This window comes from Mizuhopecten yessoensis, unplaced genomic scaffold, assembly GCF_002113885.1.
Source record: "Mizuhopecten yessoensis strain PY_sf001 unplaced genomic scaffold, ASM211388v2 scaffold11171, whole genome shotgun sequence".
Taxonomy (NCBI): Eukaryota; Metazoa; Mollusca; class Bivalvia; order Pectinida; family Pectinidae; genus Mizuhopecten; species Mizuhopecten yessoensis.
The window spans coordinates 1,062,315-1,086,268 of NW_018408915.1; the positions used below are offsets into that span (position 1 = coordinate 1,062,315).

At 36.1% G+C, this 23,954-nt stretch overlaps 1 protein-coding gene across 4 annotated transcripts in view; it reads right to left on the bottom strand.

The window, feature by feature from the left end:
• The window catches only part of LOC110467334 (stearoyl-CoA desaturase 5-like), a 34,280-nt gene extending 10,668 nt beyond the window's left edge, over positions 1–23,612 (bottom strand). Inside the window, exon 1 of one of the 4 annotated variants that reach the window (XM_021524446.1) lies at positions 23,589–23,612. The gene's annotated coding sequence lies outside the window, so the exon portion shown is untranslated. Of the gene's footprint in view, positions 1–6,515; positions 6,702–11,633; positions 11,773–12,222; positions 12,337–23,588 lie in introns of those variants that run through there. The other 3 variants (XM_021524445.1, XM_021524443.1, XM_021524444.1) reach the window with 3 other exon arrangements.
• Positions 23,613–23,954: the final 342 nt, after the last annotated feature.

Below are 23,954 nucleotides of genomic sequence, written 5' to 3' on the forward strand. Positions count from 1 at the left end.
ACTGAACCTTCGGCTAACAGAATCTGGGCATCATAGCGACTATGCAATAATAAAATACCAATATGAATGAAATATAAGCCGACGTGTCCTTTTCGTGTTGTCCTGAAATGTCATCTAGGGAAAACGATTCGATCAAGTTTGTAATGTCACATTTGATAGCTAAGCAGCACGATTTCTGACAATGACTGAAACTTTAAATACGACATTTATGAATGTTTGTATATATGCACACAGTGGATTGCAACCTGTACAGTTTGTTAATAGATACAGCATGAATTACACTGAACCATACTCCTGCTTCGTCCTTCCTTCGAACACTCGTCGGTAATGCTAGGAGTCAAAACAGTGGGGAAAACAGGAGGACTCATGCTCTCTCCATTATCCAATGATTCACCTGTCGTCTGGTCAAGTAAGGAGATCAGTTTCATTCGCGTGTCAAAAGATCTTGGCACTCTGATCCTTAATCAATGGCGTACACACATCAACATGTGAAATCGCTGTCTGTCTTGACATGCAAGTAAAGCATATAATTCGACCGTTGCCATGGGAACGGACTGTCTCCGCGTCTGGCTGTTCAGTAACGCTGCTATTTACAATCGGTCTGGCGTTTTGTTTACAAGGGGATATTTAGTGTATCGACGTCTTAGTCAGAATGCGGACATTTTAAAACAATTTTGCTTTGCCATCAATCAATGATACGATGTAGTATTTATATACATCGAGAAGCAGCTTAAGACGGACGGGCAAATATTCATATCACGTGTATTTGGGTAATTATTAAATGAAATTATTGTATTTGCTGAATTGATGACAATACACGGAGGTTGACCTTCCAGCCGTATACGCACGGCGCTCTGGTGTTGCCATGTTGGTGGGGGGAAACAGAGTATCCGTTATCGTATTTCTGTGTTTTGGATTCGTATACCCTCATAATTTCGTGATTTCATACTTGACCAAAGAACAGAATGGATATAAACTCAAAATGTCGATAAACACAAAATGAAGTAAACATAAAGTTTAGAAAAAGGAAAAAAACGAAGGAAATACTCAGATGTCAAACTTTATGATACAAACACGCATCAGAGTTACAACAGTTCAACACTAGAACCATATGTGAAAAAATCATTAAAGAATGGCAATTATGACATCTTTAAGAATCCCTGTCCCAGGACAGGCAAAACACTAGATAATAACCCCCCTTAATTATATTTTGGATATAACTGTACCACAATTAGGACAGGGCACGTCTGTTAGTATTAAAATTTGAGGCTCACGGTTCGAATCCTAGTTCAGCCAAGCTGAACTAAATTGCTCCAAAAAAACATCATAAGAATCCCTCAAAGTATATAGCTTTCCTTTGGAAAAATGATTCATGAAATCTAAAGTGATGCCGTAAACAGTTGCTAAAGAATAATTGAAGTTTTATGTAGTAATATGGACTCTTTGAGTTGGTACATAATATATATAAATTAATTAAGTATATCCTCATTGGTTGAAAACATAAGGGAAATAACTCTAACCAAAATCGCATGGAAATTAAACGTAGCATACATCCTTAAGACTCCTTTGTGACAAGCATCACAGACTACGTTTTCTTATGTTTGCCCTACACTTAAACTACGTTTCTGCAGATGTTTGGGCAAACATCGTTTTCTGGTTAGTCAATATAAAATCACGGTTTTGAGTTCAGTAGTCCTGAATAATTGTACACGCACAAACACGTACTATAGCCCTGGTGTGTATGTGTGAACAGACCTGTAAGGCCGATCGGTGATTCAGTATTTCATCTTTAAGGTAATGGTATATATTTGAAAGCATAACCTTAACATGTCATTTACCGGTCCGTATTGAAATATATGGGACCAAAGTGTGTACGCACTTTTGATCAATATATATGCAGAATTAAGGGAGAAGATTTTGTCAAACTACCTCTGACCGTAAACTGTCTAATAACTCATGTGTTCGGTCTGGTAATTTTTATTATTTTTTTATTAAATTTTGCATAAATTAGGAATAGCATTTAGCATTTTCTGTCTTTATAGTCCTTTAAATAGTCTCTTCTCACATTCTGTAGGAGACTTATTATTATGTACAAACTTTTTTGAAGAATTCTCAATAGGTTTTAAAGAGGTGGAGTCAATGGTGTATTCACAGATTTTCGATCGAGCGTGTAGTTCATTCAGCATTCATGACATGTTGAATGATAGGTAAGAACAAGGTACAATGAACGAAGTTTTACGATATAATACAACCAGATGTAAAAACGTAAATAAAGTAATTATTTTAGGCCAAACAGATTTAGGAGTTGATGATTTTTTACCGACGCTCTTTTGAAACCTTATCCTACATGTATATCGTTTTTGAGCTCATCTTAGACAACTGATTATACTGCTTAAGTCAAGATCCTTAACTCATTCACCCCTGAATAGGAAGAGTTCAAATGTGTCTTAAGGGGTGAATGAGTTAACTGTTCCACATGTGTATCGTCTATATAAATGTGTGTAACAAAATAAAATATGTTCCCCTGCCTACCGGCCTTAAGTTTTTAATTGGTAAACCGGAAGCAAACGAATAGTTTTAGGCCGTTTAAACACACACACACACACACATATATATATATACACATACACAGTGTATACTGAACTGTATTTGAAATCATGGCTAGTGCAGAAACGTTATGAGTAAGATTAAAGCTCACAAAACGCGTTGACAGCGTTTTATCATAACTGTTTTTGTTGTTCAGTGGCAACCCTAGTTACCAAGGTCGGAGCCGAAAGATAGTTCAACACTCAAACTGTTTATAAATACTTACATATTTAGAATTACATACATTTATATGCATACCTAATTAATACCACACAATACATAGAAAGAATAGAAGTCATGCATTTGCATGTTTGCAGGCAGTAGCTCCGTCTACGGTTATGCATTTTTTACACTGTGTACCAATCTACATCTGGTCAAAATATGTCTTGCCAAAATGTGTTCGCTCAGCTAAAAACATTTTTTAAATCTTTTTAAAACAATTTTGGTAAGACGAAGAAAGGAAAGTAACTTAATTTTTGGTCTGGTGATCCTTAAAATTATTTTGCATACAGTGAGCTTCAACGATAAGGCAAGTTGACAAGTAAGCGTAATACAAATGAATACCTATGACAGTAATACACATACTGAAACATCGTTACCTTTTATCGATGGACGATTATCGCCCCTGTGTATGGAATATTTCTTCCAGTCACGCACGAAGAGGAGGTGACACTTATTACTTAAAGAAAAATCAGGACATCATGTCCATTATATAACAGCCCAAAGGGAGAAGTACATATGCATTTATGTTCATGCGTATCAAAAATAGCATCTGGACGAGCTGATTTAATCTCCAGGTCAAGGAGAGGGCACCATTTTAGCACGTGTCGATGGCGCTCGAGTGGTCAAGGCGAGGTTATTACACAATTCCTTTATAATAACTATATGTAGCGTAATTAGTGAAGATTTGTAGGATGTAGGATGATCGTACCATTAAAACGTACAGGGGGTACCCATGTGGTCAAACGGAAGTAGCGAAGACAACCAAGGCGGTGTAATCCGTGCTTTCTGTATGGTAGCTTGGGGTGGGTGCATGGTGGTGGTGCAAGGACACATGGGAACTTGTTACATTCGACATTTGTTGACCTATCCTGATGTGACAAGAGTAATATTAGACATTTTATAGGTTAAGATCTGTGCTGGCACCAATAATGATGCATGTACTACATTTGTATATGCCAGAGTTTATATTAATCCATGACATGTTTAGGTTCAAACATACTTGATGCAACAAACTTGCATGTCCCTGTGAGCTGTGATACACATTACTTTTGATATATATACTATATCATATATAATTAACAATTTCTGCTCTTTGCACCCATGCACATATCTATACGTTACGATCCGGGTACTCATTATCAATAAACGATTTGTACTGATTATCGGGCTACTGACCATTGCAACATCAAAACTGTCCTTTTCATGAGGCTGTGCTGGTGTAATGGTCAGACTTGAGCATATTTGTCAGCTAGGCAATTTGGTGCCATCGGGAGTTCGAGGCCGTGCGCGCAGACAGGGCACGGGGCCGTTCAATGGTTTCTTTATATATTTATCGGAAGCAGCAAGGACACATCACTAGGTAAGACGTACACTGCCCACCAATACACGATGAATAACAGAAGTCGCAATGACACCAGTACGGTCAGGGTTAATAAACATGTCAATATACAAAACATTTAACAATCGCTGATACCAGTATGATAAATGAACGAGTTAACTATCTCTACCCATTATGTAACGAGCCAAGGACACCCGTGCAGACACGACATGATTAACGAACCAAGGACATCTGTACGGATACGACAGACCTAACAAACCAAGGACACCCGTGCAGATATCCCAGAACTAACAAACCAAGGACACCCGTGCAGATATCCCAGAACTAACAAAACAAGAACACCCGTGCAGACCTGACATGATTAACGAACCAAGGACATCCGTGCAGATCTCCCAGAACTAACAAACCAAGGACACCCGTGCAGACCTGACATGATTAACGAACCAAGGACACCCGTGCAGATCTCCCAGAACTAACAAACCAAGGACACCCGTGCAGATCTCCCAGAACTAACAAACCAAGGACACCCGTGCAGATCTCCCAGAACTAACAAAACAAGGACACCCGTGTAGACCTGACATGATTAACGAACCAATGACAACCGTACGGATACGACAGAACTAACGAACCAAGGACACCCGTACGGATACGACAGAACTAACGAACCAAGGACACCCGTACGGATAAGACAGAACTAACGAACCAAGGACACCCGTATGGATAGGTCAGAACTAACGAACCAAGGACACCCGTACGGATGAGACAGGACAGACGAACCAAGGACACCCGTACGGATAAGACAGAACTGACGAACCAAGGACACCCGTACGGATAAGACAGAACTGACGAACCAAGGACACCCGTACGGATAAGACAGAACTGACGAACCAAGGACACCCGTACGGATAAGACAGAACTGACGAACCAAGGACACCCGTACGGATAAGACAGAACTGACGAACCAAGGACACCCGTACGGATAAGACAGAACTGACGAACCAAGGACACCCGTACGTATAACGAGTAACAATAACATAAACATTAAAGACATACGAACGTTAAAGACGGAAGCAACTATTACTAAGAACCTGAGACAACCGTTTTGTTAACCCGGGAGTGATCAAAGCAGGGGTGACTATAATCTGAGAACCAAGTACAGGAAAATGCCACATATGCTCAATAACTGTACATAGATATATAAATTGGCGTCACAGTTTATCTAACGTCGACGTACCCAAATTGAGTCACTTTTATAACATTATTGATAAAATATGAAATCTGCATCGACACAGTAACTCCATGGTTTGTTTTTAAAAACTAGAACACTAGATCGTTTTGTATATATATATATTTATCCACGCAGCGGTCACGTGTTACTAAATATATACTACTAGACATTTATATTTCCACTACAACTTCCTCTGTTAGTATAACCCTTAGATATGATGTCCACATGACCATGGACCTTTGAAGCGTCTGTTCCCACCTCGAATAATGTGAGATAACCGTTAGAAGTAAAACTTTTGCTGACGGTTCAGAAATCTCTTTTGCACTCACGATGTACACACAGACACAGAAAATAAGTTAATACCTATACGTCTTTGTTTTTAGATCAATAATACCTTTAAAATTTAAAATGGAAATATATGTATTTAACTGTATTTTTCAACACTCATGGCCGGTATATCCTTACCTGTATACGGTGACGCCCGTTTAGATTTAACATGTTATTGTGGTACCAAGGACACCCGTGCCTGTGTAGGTTAGGTACAATACATGTTGTGTACTGGCCAACATTAGTTTATGGGTGTACCATTCATAGCACAGAAGATACGGTGAGAGGGCGCATTCATATCCTTTCACACTTTGCTTCGAAAAACTTTATTTCAATTATCAATACTGGGTTTTGTACACTTCATGAGAAATGCACTATGGCCTTTAAATGGGATATTGAATGTGGAGCAGCTCATACGTAGCATCACCTAACATGTTCCGACAAAAAAGCACAGAAAAAAACCCCCGAAGTTCGTGTTAATACTTGATTACATATATAAAGAATTTTAGAATTATGTCCGAGCTTAAGGCTTAACATAAATATATATATATTTGAAATAAAACCTTATTTTCCTTCTAATTATAGCGCTAAATATATCTTAAATGTCAATTGAATTTACCAGAAAGTAAATCACGTCCTTTGATAAAATCCACCAAAAAATACGACAAAATGTATTATACAGAAAGTGATTGAACAGCAATAATTATATACCGCCAACACGAACATGGCACACAACTGCGATCGATTTTACGATGACGTCGTACAGATATATTTGTAATGTCAAACCCGATATCCCTGTATATTTCAACTTACCTTATCTGCGAACGATTCGACATCCCGTCAGATGAAAACCTTTGTATGTTGTGTCTTTCTGATGTATTTTTTACCTTGTCTACCCGCTGTTTCGATAGCGATATACACACTTGCTTCGGCAGGCGCTAGTAACCGGCTTAGTAGTGTTAGACACACGGAAATGATACAACCACACTCTCAAGTCACATGTGTAGCTGCGGGCCTCCAGAGCTGCCTTAAGTGGCTACTTCCGTTACATAAGGCGGTCAATTCATTTCATCATAGTTGGTTTTTCGTTATGTGTGATGGTTACTTCATTATATTTTTAGTGTTCATTAAATTATGTGGTGGTCACTTTATTATAGATGGTCATTTCATTATATATGTAGTGGTCATTTCATTATATGTGGTGGTCATTTCATTATTGCCGTTTAATACATTCCAAATTAAACGCGATTTATTTTGATTTTCGAATGATGACTAAGTAGCTGACAGCAGTTAGCACCCCCTGTTGGTAAAGTAATTGTAAGATAAAGGGGCGCTGAGGGGTCAGTCTGAAAATGCGCAGTGGGATACAGCGCATCCTTGTCCTTTTTCATCCCACCAGCGAACACGTAACACGTACATCAAGTCAAGTCGTATTCAAAATTAAAATAATTATAATGCCAGTGTACAAGAAGATCGGCGGAAAGCGAAAGGCAACAGGAGGTACTCCAGCTAGATGGCGGAACTGTATAGACAGTCCCGAGTGGCAGGACATGGCGGGGAGGCATACAATTATACATTTTTCTGTTATGTAATATGTATTTGTGTTGTATATTATTAGGCTGTGTACTGACTTGTCAATAGTGTTGCTAGGGGTGCCCCTAGCAGACTAATTTAAACTCGCTATGGTGGTATCCTAGCAGTTTGTGGCGGGAATGTGCATAGTCTAATTAATAGTAACCAACCCACTAATGCTTGCCAAGTGAATCCCTGGGAGCTAAAGTGGGATTGGTGATTATGGTTCTCCAAGTTGGAGATGTTGGTTACCGTCTTGCCATGGGTGTGAGAGCGGTTTTGGTACAAGTACATGCAAACTCTGCAAGGTCAGAGAGCAAGTGGCTTTATGTCCGGTACCTGCGGGTAGATATTCAGCAGGGATCTTGCTTTTGCGTGTACTTGGTATAATATTTGTATTTAATGTCCGGCCAAGGATTTACCTGGAGGACTACTTGGTTAACCTGCCCGCCATATTCTGAGGTTGTACAATTTGACATTAAATGAGGCTGTGGCCATTTAATTCCAGTATCTAGTTTGGTTTTATATTATTATGAGGAAATGTCTTAAAATAAATATGTAGTGGTCATTCCATTATATGTGGTGGTCATTCCATTATATATTGTCATTTCATTGTAGATGGTGGTCATTTCATAATATATGGTGGGCATTCCATTATATGTTTTGGTGACGTCATTATTTGTGTAATGGTCATTTCATTAAATATGTGTTAGCAATTTCATAACATGTGGTGGTCATTTCATTATATATGTGGTGGTCATTTCATTATATGTGGTGGTCATTTCATTATATATGTGGTGGTCATTTCATTATGTCTGTGGTGGTTTGTTCATGATATGTGGTGGTTATTTAATTTCATTTTGACATTTTATTATATGTAAGGTGGTCATTTCATTGTATTATGTGGTCATTTCCTTAAAAAAATGAAGTGGTGTTTTTGGTATTCCTGAATATGACATGATATGCCAGTCCGATAGCCTATTTTGATGAAGACATCAGCCTTATGTCTTGTTATTGACTATGTTATCCTCGCTACGAATCATTTTAATAACTAATGTACAAGTCCATTAAATTAAAATTACATAATTATATTAGTTCAAATTTGGAATTGGGGTCTTTGGATATGGCCTACCATGGGTTTGAAATTTATTGTGACTATATAGCCACGTTCAGGTGTTTTTTTTTAACTCATTTTCATCAGAGGCCCGCTGATGTCACCCTTTTACTTCGTACAGGCGAATGCATCAGATTTGACCTTGACCGATATCATAACACTTGTGCTTTTGTCGTTTTGTCTGCCACGAGACGATCGATATGCTGGAATTTACACCAATCTATATTTAGCTGCCTTGCTTGTGTGCACGTGATACGATCGTTAATATGATAGCATATACGTGTTTAGGTGATTTTCTCATACGACCCTTTTCTGTAAGATCTCTATTTATAGCAATCGAATCAATATATTATATGACGTCATTAGTCAAGGGGAATTCCCAGAACATCGCGTGTTGCTTCAGATTTTGTTTAGCTAACGGAATTATCTTTGTTTCTATTTATAATAACGTTTCAAACATACAGAACGGGTGTGACTGTAAGAAGTACACTTATAAATATAAAGAACTATTCATATCAACATGAATTATCAATTTATTGCCTTATTTACTAAGTTGACTTTTAAACTACGTGCGTGATAAGTTTGAAAGAACTCACCGCTAAATTGCCCTTCCTCGGTGATAAAATGTACAACGATAACAGGTTATTTAAGGGAGCGTTATTTTGGGACATGTCATGCAGATAGCACACTAATGTTAGTTATTACATATTTGTGTTCTAGCATTATTCTTATGGAAATGATATAATCTTTGTTATATATAGCACATTATATTTGAGGTTATATTTTGACAATATGACGGAAGTGATTTTATCAATTTAGTCTAAACAAATTTATCAGTAAAAAAATTCCAAAAAAGACATTCGGTTTTTATTATTTCTTACTAAAGCAGATGCATAGGGAATCATATTATATATTCGATATAAATGGCGTTTTTGAAATATTATAAATAAACTATGATGCAAGTATATAGCTACGATTGCTGCGCACGAGGCGATATACATGCATGTACACATACGTATTTATACATCCACTTTACATATACGTCACATATGCGTGTACATATTAACTGACTATCTGCGTTTTAAACTCGATGTGCGCAGTAACGCAGAATCACGGTTTTATACAGAAAATATAAAAATATCCTCTCCACCTTATTTTATGCCCATATATTGAAAACGCTGGAAAACGTCCAGGCCTCAATATACACGACGAGTTCATACTTACAAATGTCCATAAGAAAGCATTATTGAAGTAAATGAGAAATTTCGAAAAATATAAATATAATTATGATTCATAAGGACTTTGTAAAGTAATAAAAACAAAACACTTGAGACGGATACTCTGAGGTCAAAATTGCCTGTAGTCTCGTGTATGATGCGATACATAAACAACTAGACGAGTAACAGAACAAGAGGCCCAGAGGGCCTGTATCGCTCACCTGGAAATGTTAGCGAAATTAAAGTTGAAAGAGTCAGATGTTGCTGTACAAGTTACATGGTTAGTCAGGGTTTATATTTATATGCAACTGGACAAAATCCTGTCATTCCTACAGGAAAAGGCGGAGTTTGAAGAATTTGCTATGTTTCCACTGTTGGACCCAAGCCCTCTGCCCCTAGGAGGGGTCAGACCCACCGTTGATACAAAATTAGTTCCCCTTCACCCATGGATGCTTTAGACCAAATGTGGACATACTACTGTCATTCCTACAGAAGAAGAAGGATTTTAAAGTTTTTTTTCTATTTTCCCGATTTCGCCCCGCCCCTTTGTCCCAGGGGGTGAAAACCCCCAGTTTTCCTACAGGAAAAAGGCGGAATTTGAAGAATTTGCTATGTTTCCACTATTGGGCCCAAGCCCTCTGCCCCCAGGAGGGGTCAGACCCACAATTGATACAAATTGGTCCCCCTTCACCTAAGGATGCTTCGTCCCAAATTTGGATAAAATCCTGTCATTCCTTAAGAAGAAGAAGAATTTTAAAGAATTTGCTAAATTAACCCAATTGGGTCAAAACCCTCAAGCCACAGGAGGGTCAGACCCACCATTTATACAAAATTGATTTCCCTTCCCAATAGGATGCTACTTTTTAAATTTGGTCAAAATACCTTCATCCCAACGGAAGAAAAAATGATATTAAACCTATTCCTATATATCCCTTATTGGGCCCGCCTCTCTACCCCAAGAGGGGTCAGGCCCACCGTTCATACCAAATTTGGACAAAATCCTGTCATTCCTACAGCAGAAGTAGGATTTTGATGAATTTGCTATGTTTCCCCTATTGGACCCCACCCTTCTGCCCCCAGGGGGCCACACTCACTGCTTATACAAAATTGAGTCCCTTTTGCCCAAGGAAAATCCGGACTAAATAAGGATCAAATCCCTTTTTATCCCTACTGTAGAAGAAGGATTTTAAAGGTTTTACCTTTATTTCCCCTATTTGACCCCGCCCCTCTACCCCCAGGGGGCACACCCACTATTTATACAATATTGAGTCCCCTTGGCCTAAGGATGCTCCAAACCAAATTTAGTCAAAATGTACTTGGCCGTTCAGGACAAGTAGCGTTTTAAAGGAAAAGTCGACGGACGGACGACGAATATAAGCATAAATATAAGCTCACCATGGTCCTTCGGACCAGGTTAGCTTAAAAGCAAACGGTAGTCGTATTCACATTTATATGACTATGAATATCAAATGTAGAACATAATATTTTACGTCTATTCCTTCAAAATGTTATTAACTTGTTTACTATAATTCTGTACTGGTCTAAACTGCGCATATTTACAAGTATTTTTTAAAAAAAATATAACACACAGCTGCTACAAAGAGCACTAGGTAAGCGATTACTAGATATTGAATACATGTATGCATATACGGGCTAGCCATTTAACAGATACATCAGCCATAAATGATACAGGGAATATTTCATATCCCCGACATTCTACCTCAAAACGTATATATATATATCTCAACCATACGATCAAACGGAAGTAACATGCATAATTTAGTCAACTACATACATTATGTAATAATATGTATATTATTGTATCCAGAAACACATACATATACGTATAAACGTCCCCGATATATCTAACATGTATTTTAAACAATACATTTTCACAAAGAAATGTTATCGACACAAAGGAAAAATTGCTACAAATATTGAATTCAGATGTAACACTTATAATTATGACACATCATATTTCTTCCTATTGTGTATTGTATACAATTAGAATGATGTGGAAGTACTAACCTTGTTGCAATCACTGGCCTAGACAGTAGTTACGAATGTAAAATAAGCTATGTGTGATAGCTATGTACGGCTGGCGCTCCTCACGTGGTCGTGTTTACTAGTGCCGGTGGGGTGAGCGAGAACCGCGTGTTTGTGAATCAGATGATGTGACGACCCTTATTTGAATATATTAACCAATCAGAACGCGGGAAAAAAAATCATCGTTCTTGGTTTTTTTGCCGAAGTGACGCGTCAGTGGTCAGCTAGCTATTATTATCACTGTCATTCAAGGTCAGGAGTCTGACGCAGACAGTTGTTATTGTACAGAGTCATATTCAAGGTTTTTACATGCATGATAGTCGAATGATAACATCTTTTGAACACGGGGGCATGCAAATGTATACAGTATAACTATATACGGGCCTAACTAATGTGTTCAGAGAAATTTAGGTCCAAATAAATATAGCCATAACGTAACAAATTCGTAGGTCCCTGTGATCTAAACCACAGACATCTTATCTATGTACATGTATTGCTACTGAAATGTACTACTATGTTGTATTCTGTGTTATTGTGTTGTAATATAAATTTGCAATGAATGAATACTCACTTAAATTGTATCCTATTTTGCACGGGCTAGACTTTATCCAGCACAACGACACACCAGATAATAGTCAGCTAGTAGACTCGTGTACTCTGCCGTCATACCCTGTCTCCTGCACACGTACACACATGCACGCATACACTACACATATGGAGGCACGTCCTTAAATGACTTTAGCTGTTAATAATTAGGACATTAAAGAAAACAAAACAAAACAAAACTGCCGTCGTGAATACAGTACGTGGATGCTCACTGTAAACATATTGATATTGAGCACAGAATCCATATATCTGTACACGAGAACGGTTTCATGAATACGGGCCCAGGACCCCAGGCTTTTTAGTCGTACGCTCTACCGCTGAGCTAAGGAAGCGATTTTGACACTTATTGCAAGGTTTCATAACGATTAAGTGATACAGCCTTAGGGTTAATCAGGAAGTTCCTACTTCCTGGATCCTTAATTAGGGGGTCACGCAGTTTTAATTATGTGTGCAATAAACACGTTACGATGTGTACATGTATCCTTAATTATGGTAGTTTACCCTCTGATGCGATTTCAAACCGACTTCATGTCTTGGATCCCTATGGTCACGCACAATCAGGAATGACCGATATATGCTATACTATGGAACGCCAGAGCTGCCTTAGACTACGGACAGTATATTACCTTGTTACTATTCAATGTCATAAAGACAGATACACATTCCATATGGTCCCCAACATATGTTATATTATCAAATTATTATGTTATATGGTCACCATATTATGTTATGTTGTCGAATTATTATGTTATAGGGTCACCATGTTATGTTATGTTATGTTGTCAAATTATAATGATATAGGGTCACCATATTCTGTGATGTTGTCAAATAATTATATTATGGTGTCATCAATTGATGTTATATTATCAAATTATTATGTTATAGGGTCACCATATTATGTTATGTTGTCAAATTATTATGTTAAAGGGTCACCATGTTATGTTATGTTGTCAAATTATTATGTTATAGGGTCACCATGTTATGTTATGTTGTCAAATTATTATGTTATATGGTCACCATATTATGTTATGTTGTCGAATTATTATGTTATAGGGTCACCATGTTATGTTATGTTATGTTGTCAAATTATTATGTTATAGGGTCACCATGTTATGTTATGTTGTCAAATTATTATGTTAAAGGGTCACCATGTTATGTTATGTTGTCAAATTATTATGATATAGGGTCACCATGTTATGTTACGATGTCAAATTATTATGTTATAGGGTCACCATGTTATGTTATGTTGTCAAATTATTATGTTATAGGGTCACCATGTTATGTTATGTTGTCAAATTATGATGTTGAATGGTCACCAATTTATGTTAAATTATCACCAATTTATGATATTTTGTCAATTTATTATATTATGTGGTCATCATATTATGTTATATAGTCAATTTATTATAGCATATGGTCAGAAGCATACATTATATTGTCCAATTATTATACTATATGGTCACCATATTACGTAATATGCCATTTTTTTATGTTAAAATCACACTTCAAGATAAAATAAAATCTTCATCCGTATCGTTTGGACAGTTATGTCCTTGATCTGCAATGGGACAGTGACAATGTGCACAAGGTCTAAAACATTGAGGAGACGCATACTTTAAAGCTACACCATGACTACACACTCGGGACAATTGAATCATCTGATAACAAGGCTGGATCAGTTCCGTTCCGCAAGATTGGTACAACCCCCCCCCCCCCCTCATTATATGTATCAGTGATCTTTCCCTCACTAGATACGCACCTCCTCGAAAGCATTACATTGCAATGTATGGATTTGATTTTACACAATCAATCGAATGCAGCTAATTGGGTTAATTACCAATTTTTAAGCAGCATCCATTAGTGCGCCGAAAATCATTAATTACGTGACAAACACAGTACGTAGTGGAGAAGGGACAGCTTGTTCATTAGGGCTACATTGAAACGTCTTTGAATGTCAACCTTATACAAATGCTCGTACAGTACTTTTTGATCATATAAATCATTTAAATGTACATTTAACGTTGAGATTATTACTGTTTGGAAATGAAAATCTGGCTTTGGATACAAATTGTGATGTATTCAAACAAGTGCAAACTTTTATTAGATCCAGTGGAAGATTTAACATGTTTCGATTGTGAACTTGACTTTATTTTTTTGATTTTTTTTTGTATGTGTATGTGTTACTTTAAAAGTCGCTTCATACTATTATGAATTGTAATTGACAGTCTATATCATCATCTGTTGTTTTGAATTATTGTTGTAAGGAGATGGCTTCATAAGTTGTAATAACTTTTGTCAAATCCTATTTTCCAATTTTGGTTAATAAAATATGTTTAAAGTCAATTGAATCTTGATCTTGTTCTTTAATCCCCCCCCCCCCCCCCCCCATTGCAAATGCGGAGGAATAGAAGTTTGAGGGCGACGTCACAGCCTCGATTTGGATGCCTTATTTTTTTCACGATCAGTTCTATAACGAAAGATACATGTACTGACCAGTAATATTGATATTTGATATTGTTAAAGTGGCCAGTTGCAATCTTGTGGATCTTGACCACTTGTTGGTCTTAAATTATATCCTATGCTTGTTGCGTTGGTCATTTAGAACTTTGCTAGTTGCCTAAACATCAATATATATCTACAGATATATCTATGTATATTATAAAAAGAAAAATTCTCAACAACGAGTCATAAAATATGACGTCACATAATAGTTCGCTATGGCGACGTCCGCTATACACGTACCCGCCATAGCGATATCACAGCAATAGATATGGATATTTTTTTTACTGTATTGATCACTTGTGAATATGTTGCTATCTATAATTGTTTAATGATCTGAAACACAGAGTTATATCGACGATGTGTTGTCTTGTTAAATAACAAGACATGTATTGACCACATCGATCTTACATGGTTTTGTTATCACCACCCAACTTCTCACGATGAGGGCGTCACATAGCATTGAGTTGACCTATATCTAAATGCCTGGTCTTATTCTCCTTGTATTTTTCAAGGGTCTCCATGCCTTGGTTCACATTTCCCCCTAATTTTATCGATTTGGAATTCACTCTGTGATTTTGTTGACTCTTCGTTATTCTCTTTTTATTAGGAACTATTCTCCCACCAACAAATCCTCATACAGTGTATTTACACTATTACCACTTATTCTTTGATTCGTATTATTTGCATATATAATTATAAAACGCACCGGTATACTTATCAACTGATTAATTGTATCTAAACCTTAAAACTGTTTTCGTTAAACTAAAAAAAAAAAATCCAAAAAAATCAGTCATTAGTTGTTCAAGTACCTACACATGATTTAAATCCTAGCTACGCCCCTGATTTCTGTATACAGTTTATATAGAATTTTACATTTAAACTCAATTGTTATTTACCGAAAATAATCATCCTTAAAATAGTGATGTCAATCAAAAACAGAAATCCTTATGCGTCGTATGAAGCCAATTCACCCATTTATTTTCCTGCTCGGCTACCCATCCTTTTCTAAATAAAGTTATATATGAATCATGATAAATTTCCAGTTCACTTGAAAGTCCAAAGGGTTATTTTTACGTTATCGATCGACACATATAAATATCACCACAATAGCTGCGTCTGTAATATATCGTTTCCCATTTCGGTTAGTTCAAAGTCTGACAGGCATCATAGTGGACTTTGAACACCATCAGATCTAGGAGGCATGCTTTTGTCAAGCGCACAAAAGAAGGGACGCTACTCGCACAGAATTTCACATCAAAAATTTTCTTTTTCCTTATCCTTTTTTTCTGTTTTTTTACGTCAACTTAATTTTTAATGTGGTTCAGGTTTTAAAGGGTATTCTGTAAGAATACATGTACTGTTTGTTATTCTTGAAATATTTTCTAGATTTGATTTAAATTGACGCTCTTTGAATGATGATTTAAACTAAAGATATCACAATATCAATCAACCATCAAATAACACTTCACGTAGTTATTAATGATTTCAAACTTGTACGCAAATCAAATCTCGGATCATTATCTCGGAAGTATTAACAACCGTCAATCAATTCAGCTTCCTATGCGCTGGTACGTAGATGAATCCATCAAATTGTCAAACATAAAATACACAACAAAACAACAAGACTGCTTGTTGTACCCCTTTACCCCCTACCAAGACCCTGCCCTGGACCCGCTCCTAAATAAATCCAATCATAACAAGGCCTGGGCTAGCAACGCCCCTGACTCGGGCAGACACATTAAAATTTCTCCTCTGAATTTTAAATGATGAGGTTATAAATTTAAAAATAATCTTTATGTATGCTTACAGCTATACTTTAAATCGTATATATACTTTATAATTTAACAGTCAAATCAAAATGGGCGTTCAAGCAGCAAGCTTATATTGCTGGAAAGACTGTTTTCATTTTTATAAACGATTATGTTTGCGTACTTCCATATTCTAATGTACATTATCTCACCGTACAAAACTTTTAAAATGACATACATATTACACTGTAGCTTATAGAAGTGTCAGAGGTTTGGTTTTATTTTATTTTATTTAAATGTAAGAAAATGGGTCAAATCTCCAGAATAATGGCATATATTTCAATGATTAAATCACAACTGTGCACAAAGCGAACAAGGCTGACTGAGGTTTGAAAAAAGCATGGAAAGCAAGCGAGATTTTACCTGTACACCATTCACTACAGGTTCTCACACAGGTAATATGGCTTACCTTGTATCAAAAGTCTTGTTAGCTTTATGAATTATTGTAAAATATCCAATCAAAATACATGTCATCATTCTCGAGATTTGAAGCATTTTCTCACATTTTTCGTAGTCACTACATGGATACTTCAGGAATGCATGTACAGGTAAGTTTTTCCATTAATTTCATCGTTCATTGCAATTTTGCGCCATTCAAATTCCGCATTCAAAAGTTACTTTCCACACAAAATCAACGATATTTTCGACAAATCATTTCTGCAAAGGTAATTATTGACGTTGTTCTTGACATGAGTATACGATATGACTTCCATACTTTATTCATTCTGAGGAAAGTTATGAGCCCATTACAAAATATATACGCTGACATGACGCTATATGAAATACCTTAAATCTTGTCTCAACCGTCACTTCGTGGAGAAACCATAGGTCGACCACAGGGGCACGTTACAAATGTCTGAAATACACACATATGCTATACTGATATGGGTCACAACACACATAAACATACGTGCCCCTGTGGGTCGCCCAGGCCACAAGTGCCTCTGCTACATCACGGTCAAAGAAAGATAACTGGGAACCAGTTGTAAACCACCCGTAGTTAAATATATGTGATTGACCTCTTTTGCTCAAAGTTAAGAACACGTTTAATTGATAATATTTAATTTAATATACCTCCAAACTATATAATCTATCATTTCACTGCTGAAGTGATATATATTGTCCATGAAAACGACATGCTTACTATATTTGTTTTCAATTGTACTGAGCTGACAACAGTGGATGTCCCAGTGCTACAGTCAGAATAAAATCTAAAAAAAAGTATTTGTTAATTTATTTATACACAAACGATCAGCTTTACAGATATATAATGTATCTAATGCTCTACTTCCTGGCGTGGTAAGCTTACAAACCAAACTGTGTATACACTATAGGTTACAGGAAATTTGTAAACAATGTTCAGCACATTTTCCCTAGAATGCTATCATCAATTGGTGTTGAGAATCCGTGACAAATATTCATTCTAGAAAGAGGTATGGCGGAAAACTGCCCGTATTTCCCTAAGTCGGCATTTATGAAAACGGGGAAAAAAATAAGGAGTAAAACATTTCGTGTAGCAAAAATGCATATAAAAGATACAAAACCAATTGAATATGAATTTTTAAACTGCTGAGAAATTAGGTATTGCTAATATGATACTGCAAATATAGCCATATACACTATATCTATGAAAGTGATGGGGTTTCCCAGAGTTAAAAAAACCTTTTAACACTTTCCCATCCGAGGAACAACTTTTGAATAAATTTTTGTGACCGTGATGATATAATATGCAAAAACAAATCGTATTACGTAAAAGTGGTCCCCCTTTGGGAAAGTACTCAAAGTAATGAAAAACAGGGATGATCAAGTTTCTCTAAACTGCGACCGGTGTTTCTCGGGTTAAATAAGTTTGTAATTGCCAATATCTATATGTTCTATGTAGCCGAATGTGTAACGCAGTTTACTTGCGATGTGATCATTTTTCTTAATAAGGCAATGGTGGTTGTTTAAATCCATGGAAGATTTTGATTACATTTTAATAACATACCTTTTGATTTATCAGTTTTGTTAGTAATTACTTCTATCGAAGCATGTCAACAAATCCCTGTACACGTGTACAGTACAGCTACGCCTTGTAGGTAAGACACTATTTTTGATGAAATTTACGAATTGTTTTACCATCCAACTGGCAATAGTAATTATATCAAGTGCTTAAACACCAACAAATAATGCCGAAATACCAAATATGTGGTCTGTTTACAATAATCTATTCTTAGACACGGGATTCCGATATTGCTACCTGTATAAAAAATACCTAAGGACGCGTCATAACAGTGCACGGTTGGATGCGCGCACTAGCATAAGATAGCTTTGGGGAAATAGGCATAGCAACCCGCCATATCTCTTTGAATTTCATTATCTATTTGAATGCAATAATATAACTATATCCACCTTACGTAACAAATATATTCCTCGTTATTATTGTACAAACCCAAATATTTACAAGTTTAAAGGTCTTTTATCATTATGCAATCAATGAGTTCTGACAAGTTTATCTATTTTCCTAACCAAAATGGCTCCTCTTTTGTGAATGATGCATATTTATAACTGTTAATAGTTAAATAACCTGGGAATTATATGTATGGTTGTTTTTTTTATGTTTGCTTTGTATTTTCCATTGTATGTCATATCACGTCACTATGGTGTGTTCTCATTTCACCCACTTTTTTAAAAAAAGCATAGAGGCAGTAATGTTGTGATAGCAGTTATAGTCTGTTTCATATATATTTTACCTGGTTTTTACCTGTGTTCTCCCACATTATCTGTATCATGTATGCAGTACTGTCATATACACATATACATGTAGCTTTGATATAGTCTATTTTCATCATTTTTAGACATTTTTTTCATATCATATACCATTTTCATCAGCTAGATCATACAAAACAGTAACGTGAAATCCACAAATATATACAACCAATCTTTTGCATTTAGAGTGACATTGTGATAAATGTGCTTGTTATGGAATTTTTATTTGGTGCTTTGCTAGGATTTCTTAAAATCATGGCCTTATCTGTGATTTTTATTGACTTTCCAATATTTCACCTTTAGTAAGTTAGTGCTATTATATTAGTTTTATATCATGTATCTTTGTGCATGTGTGTATTTTATGAATATGATTGATTTGATCAACCAGCGCTGAGTATTCCATGTGTACATGTAATTGATTCGTTTTATTTATTTTCATTCCCAGCTTTGCATCTGTTTTTGCATATTTAATAATGTAATACATGATCTCTGTCTTTACTGATTATATTTGTCATACATTTCTAGCTGAATTTAGTTCTATTTTATGAAATCTATATATAACATTTTGTTAAATATTCCTATAACTAACACAGTATTTCCTATTGGTGAACAGGTAAATACAGGTAAATAATCTACCATACCGGTTCTAAATTGAACTGTCCATTCTTTCAGTTATACATGTGTATACAAATATGTATATTGTACTTCATTTTCCATATCTGCAACTTTATTTCCTCATGTAACACATATCATGTGTCTGAGTGTCAATAAAAATCTTGAAAATCTTGAAATCTTGAAGAAACTCTCCGATACGATGTACACATGTTCAATATTTACTTTCACAGTAGTACACACTTACAAAGATAGGAAACGTGACGGATTGTTTTCTTTTGGTTTATTCACAAAACACGTAATTAAATATTCTTTTGTTTTTTTACATATACCATTTCTGTCTCGTTTCAGTTTAAGCTGGCCAAAGGCAGCTCACTGAAGCATGTTTCATCAGAATTAGTCACAATAAGAACTATTTCATGTTTGGCCTTTACTGTTTAATGTTTGCCCAGGTGAGGAATACAACGAGTTCTGTCCCCATTACAAAGTTTATCAAGTTGTTATTCCCTGTTTCTACCACAATACGCTGTGTTGTTATACACCACACGTGGTATATGACCTTCCGAAGTTTTGGTTGGTCGAGAAGATGAACCTTGACCGGACGACTTTTTTCACGCGCTTTCGGCATCCGGCAAATGTTGGTGACTTTTGTGAAGTTCTGCGATGGGAAAAGGGGGTTATTAAGGCAATACCAAAAGAAGATGATGCTTAAAGATTTGATCGCCATACCGTCGCATGTCCATGTCGTGAAAAACAGAGACGTAATATAAACCCAAACAAGATCTGTAACAGTGTCGGAAAACATTTCGTTCTCCCCTTGTCCCGTTATCAATATTTGGAGGGCCTGTCTATGGTGGAAATCTCACTATAAACGTCAACCATGCATAGAATATCAAGAAGAAACGTCCCAGACCTATGGTTTTGGACATTGACAGCGATTTCTTTTAATAGTTCGTCTTCATGACTTGGCGGGAGGCATACTTCGTACGATATGCTTACGCGCTTCGTGGTTAATTTATATTAATTAATGCAATATTGCATACTCTCAATATTTTAAGTCGTTCATCTATTTTATTTTTTCACGAAGTTGTTGCCGAAACATTAATTTTGAAATTATTAAATTTGTAAAAAAAAAAGTCATTTTTGAATATTAATGAGTATTTTTTTACATATGGGTCATATCACTACGCCAGCCTTGTCAACAAAATGTACTCCAGCTGTTTCCGACTGAGATTATGGTAGAAACAGATCACACGACTCGTGGTTGTTTAGTATGGTATTTACTTCACTCTCGTTAGTTAATTTTCAAAAATTACAGAAAGACACTCGCTAAAGTGTCTTTTGTAACTTTTGAAAATTAACTAACTCGAGTGAAATAAATACCATATTCAACAACCACTCGTTGTGTAACCTCTATTTAACGTTCATCATTTAGGGTAACGACAACAACAGGTTTACCCGTTGTTAGTATTCGGCATGCTATTTCTGTAAGATAGCACTGTAAAGTCGGGACCCAGTAGGCAATTACTACCAACATACCCTACCTTTAGCACATAAACATACATGCATACATAGAGGTACATTCTTTAATAACCTTAGGTGTTGTTACGACGTTTAACCCTTTAAACCCAAATCCAACGAGACCAATCATTATTTTGTTTTATCAAAAAAAACAACAACATAATTTTTGCAACGTGAAAGCTAGGTAGGGCAATTTCGGAAAAAAATCCTTTGCGTTGGTCATAAAGCACAACCAGTGAAGTGTGTATGTGTGACGTTTCAATGACCTATACGATATGTACTCCGACAGTGGTCGCCATGCTGGTACATCAAGACATCAATTTTTATAAACAGATACAGGATAGAGGTCAATATCTACATTCTTTTAAGTTATGATCAAACGGATATCATCACCGACACAAACTTCTTATTTCTTAGAATAGTAACTTATTCTTATTTACTTTTATAAATTACTGGATTTCACTGGAACTTCATTGCCAAGTTTTACATGTGGCGCATGTAATGCGTACGCCTACTCAGAAATGAAATTGTTTGCTATCCTCTTCTTTGTTTTTTGTGTGTTTTTTTTTTATCTTATTTAGTTGCGTTCTGAGTTTTGTTTTTGCTTTTTGGACGGAAATGCCTAGTCTTCCCTTTTGCTAAGATGTATTCCTTTTTATAGAACTTTGCTATTAATGAGTTTTCTCTACTCTACCTTTTTTGTTATTTTTCTTAGATTTCTTTGACTTTTAAAGTTTTTGTAATCTCTCTACGAGTCATGAAATTCTTTTCTTTTCATAACACATTCACGGGTAAACCAGGGTTTGTCCTCTTTGGTGAATACTTTTCTCCCATTGTGTACTTTTTTTGTTCCATTATATATGCATAACTTTTGCTTGTGGAGGATGTGAGAGAGGATGAGGCGGAAGTGGGATTGGCGGCAATATAGGAGAGCTGTAGTGGTAATGTCCGTGTAATAGAGGGCTACCTCGGTGTACGGTGTGTTAGTCATAACGACCGTACAGCGACCCATGGACGTCCGAGATAACTGACGACAGTATCAGGGTGGGCTCGGGGCAGCCATTTGCCGAACGTATACTTTGCCGGGTGGGGAGATACCTGTAGTGGCACTTTTGCTTCCTTTGCGTTTTCTGCCCATCACATCACATAATTATCTTTTCCAATACATTCAGAATCAGTGAGTCTGTTAATTGTCCAGTTTCCATAAATTAAATGTATATGTAGAATGCTCAAAATATCTAAAAAATATTTAAAAAAAAGTATTAACCCTAACTGGAAAAACCTCTATACTCATCGCTGAATGTTTACTTTAAAGTAATTAATTATTTGTATTCGATTCCATTAATGATTAAAAAGTGAATGTCACATTTGTAAGTCAATTTTAGATGTTAGGGTCAAACGTTACCGTTTAGATGGCTGTGATAAGTTGTAATAACTTGTGCCCAATCCCTTGTTCAATTTTATTGGCAATAAAATGTGTTTAAAGTTAAAATCACTGTTGAAAATGACTAAATTGGAGAGAGAAAAAACCAAGAAAACGTGCCACCACATTTTAAAGCAAAAATTTTATGTTACCAGGGCCGGGGCCTGTTCGTTTATGTGGAACAACTGGTTTGTCCGTTTTTGGAAATAACAATTTCGGGTATAAATTCTGGCGGACCTGCAAATTTTTAGGCTCGCCTGAAAGCAGCAACATATGACAAGGTCTGACCTTATTTAATAACAAACAACTGTGGTCCGACCGGTTCAACCGTTTAAACGAAAGCCGTTGAATTCATTACATTACTTTAAACTGGGTAACGTCACGCTACCACAATTGGTACACTACCCAAATTGGTACACGGTCAGGAAATTGTTCGAATAGTACTTTAAAATTCAATTTGAGCATTTTCCTTTGACACTATAACAAAAGAGATATTTACCAGCATTTCTGCCTAATAGTTTTGTTTTCAGGAACATTTTAAGAGGACACGATGACTTCAAAGTAAACATATCAGAAAACCAGTAAAAACGATGTACGTCGATGAAAATGGATTCTTCAAACTCAGTTCTAGTTTTTGGCAGAAACGGTGTTAAACATTTATAATTACATATACTTATACTATATATCATAGAGATACAAAGACTATCAATTACTTACTTAGGATTGATCATGTTTTCAATTTGTCTGCACTTCAGTCTGTCGTCTGCTACCGGAATCGATCTTGATTTAATAAATAAAAAACCGACAGTAGGTAACAAATATCCGCATTCAAATAACGGCATTTTGTTTCATTTCAACAAATTTTATTGCAAAAAATATGCAAAGGGATAGGGCATCAGGCAAAGCCTATATAAGCCTTTTCCTTACAACTTCGGTATGTTATATGTACAGTCATCGAAAGCATCAAACACACATATAGTAAACAATTCATATCGTGTAATTATCGTGTAGATTTATTCTATTCGACTTAACAGTGGTCAAGTTATGAGTTGGTAAAATTTTACAATGATTTTACCGTAAAAT